Raw genomic sequence first — 3019 nt, forward strand, 5'->3', positions numbered from 1 at the left:
ATCAATCCTTCACGTCCTTCGATGCACTATGAGAAATGCTAGTAGGTAGTATGAACTGAACATACGAGGAATGGTTGATTAGTTGCTTCTAATTCACTCACAAATTTGGAAGGAAAAAGATATTATGCACATAATGGTAACCTGAGACCTAAACCATAGACGCAATTAAGAGTTCAAGGTGTGTTCAGGGTGCCACATCGATTACCTACTCATAATTAAAAGTTCAATGCTTACCTGAACACTCGCCATAGCTTGGGAAGTCATGCATCGTTCACATCAAGACTGCTTTGCAGTTGAAGTCTCGTGATGAGGGAGGCGGCCTGCTCACATCATGCACCTCGATACCCCTCCAAAGTATCTCTAGCTCATCAATCAAAGGCTCCAAATAAACATTAAGATTTTTGACTATGTTTCCCTAGAATTAGAAGGGATAACATAACATGTCCTTTCTTAATTGCCATAGAGGGTGGAAGATTATAATTCACCAATATCACTGGTCATACACTATAAGAGGTGCTTTTGAGACCAAATGGGTTCACACCATCCATACCCAACCCAAGTCTCAAGTTCCTAGGTTCTTCCTTTAAGCTTGGCCATGTGTCTTCAATATGCTTCCACGCAAGAGTGTCTGTGGGAGTTCTCCACTTGCCATTGGTTGATCGATGGGAGGAATGCCATGACATGAGCTCTGCAATGGATTTGCACTTAAACATATGTTGGATGCGAGGGATTATGAAAAAATGTCACAGAATCTTACGAGACATATCTTAAGTTTTGAGATCTGCTCTATATCTTGCCTCTCCACAAGTAGGACACTCTCTTGCATCCTTATGTGGTCCACGAAACAAAATGCAATCATTGACGCATGCATGGATGAGCTTGTAATCTAATCCTCCAAGAGAGATCACATGTTGCCTTGCCATCTCTCTTGAGGTCAGTAATTTATTCTCCCTTGGAAGCATTTTACACAATAGCCTACACGTGAAGATCATAAATGAGAAAAAGCATTCAAGTAATTGACCCACTAGCATAATTCACCATGTTTGCAAAATAGACTTTAAAGCTTACTTGAGTAATGCATTCAAACTTGTATTACTCCATCCATGGATGGTTTGCATGTTTAGTAACTCAAGGGAGGCACGTAGAACAAAGAATGTGTACCCCTCAAACAATGAAGTCGATGCTGTAGTAAAAAGATCGTCCTTCTCCATGCTATCATCCCTACCAGAGGATTGATGGACATATAAATCCCGCACCATATCATCAAACACCTCCTTCTCCACGGCCTTATGAGGTAATGGCAGAGGGCTACTATCACCATCACTCCATGCATCCGTAACGGTCCCTCCTGAAGATCCCACCTCATATCGCCGATGCACGATGAGCATAGGGCAACATATGTAGGTGTGGCACTGCATCCTGTATCAAATTATAAAGGATTGAATATATCAAACACATGAACACCCATAGGTATCTCAATCAACCTTAACTCTTTAACACTTACCATGTTTATGGTCGCGCATCCCATTCTCCATACTTTGAGACGTGATTGAGTGTAATTTTGTGTGCACGATACATGTTTCCTTGACATCGATGACACATACATTTGATTTTTTGCTCCAACCACATTTCGTGATGGTGGATATGGAGGGATTCATCCTCACTAGAGTTACTTATTGAAGATGAAGACATCCTACAAATAAATCACCCAAAAAATGTGTTCTTGCATGAGTTATAAATGTCAAAACTCTGTGTAGCGTCTAAAAGCACATCTAACACCCCATCAGTATTGTGAAACACATCTATAGGCATGTCTAAAACATAGTGTAGTCGTGCTGATAGATGCGTGTTTAGATGCACTTTTAAACGCGCTTTTAGATGCATAGACTGCGAGCTGATTTTCGAACCTACTTTTAGCATGCTTGCTTTCCTTCACATACTTTTAGTGTAGTGCGGCTTGCTTTCCTATTAACAGATAGCTTCGAGCATCCACACTTATCTTCAAGCACCCACACTCATCTCCAAGCTTACATAGTCATTCCCATGCATACAAGAGAAGAGGGTGAACAAGGAAGAGAAGAAAGAGAAGCAGCTTTGAAGAAGGACAAGAAGCTTCTATACCTCTATCCAAGGTAAGTCTCTTGGCGGTTGGTCTTCTTTGGAAGTTGCTCTTTTTCGATTCGTCCTTTGTCGTATGCAGAGAAGGGATATTTTTGGTACTAGTGTTATTCTTTTTGGGGTCAGGCGCATGTCCTTTTCAGTTTCTTTCAAAAAGACGTCTGTCGGAGCGCGTCTATAGACGCGTCAAACAACACATCTAATTAAAAAAAATCAGACAGCCACGCTTGTAGATGCGCTGTTAGATGTGTATATAGATGCGCTACGATAATTTTTCTTGTGTGTTCTTCCCTTTCCACTTCCCCTTCCCCTTCCTTTTCCTTCCCCTTCCAAGAAAAGGATTGCATAAATGATGGAAATAAGTGATTGCATGAATTATGGAAAGGGATTGCATGAATGAAGAAAGGGATTGCGTTCTCTTTTTCTCTCTTTTCTCCTCTCTTTCCTTCTCTTTTCTCATCTCTTTTTCTCTCTTATCTCCTCTCTTTTTTCTCTTCTCTTTTCCTCTCTTTTCTCATCTCTTTCCTTCTCTCTTATCTTCTCTCTTTTTCTCTCTTTTTTCTCCTCTCTTTTTCTCTCTTTTATCCTTACTTTTTCTTTCTTTTTCCTTCTCTCTTTTATCCTCTCTTTTTGTCTCTTTTCTCCTCTCTTTTTCTCTTTCTTTTCTCCTCTCTTTCCTTCTCTCTTTTTCTCTCTTTTATCCTCACTTTTTCTCTCTTTCCTTCTCTCTTTTATCCTCTCTTTTTGTCTCTTTTCTCCTCTCATTTTCTCTCTTATCTCCTCTCATTTTCTCTCTTTTTTCTCCTCTCTTTTCCTCTATTTCCCTCTCTTTTCTCATCTCTTTCCTTTTCTCATTTTCTCTCTTTTATCCTCAGTTTTCTCTTTTCACTTTCTCTCTTAT

The sequence above is a fragment of the Dipteris shenzhenensis genome, chromosome 19 (assembly GCF_047967505.1).
Source record: "Dipteris shenzhenensis isolate YYH24624 ecotype China chromosome 19, Dip_SZ_1.0, whole genome shotgun sequence".
Taxonomy (NCBI): domain Eukaryota; kingdom Viridiplantae; phylum Streptophyta; class Polypodiopsida; order Gleicheniales; family Dipteridaceae; genus Dipteris; species Dipteris shenzhenensis.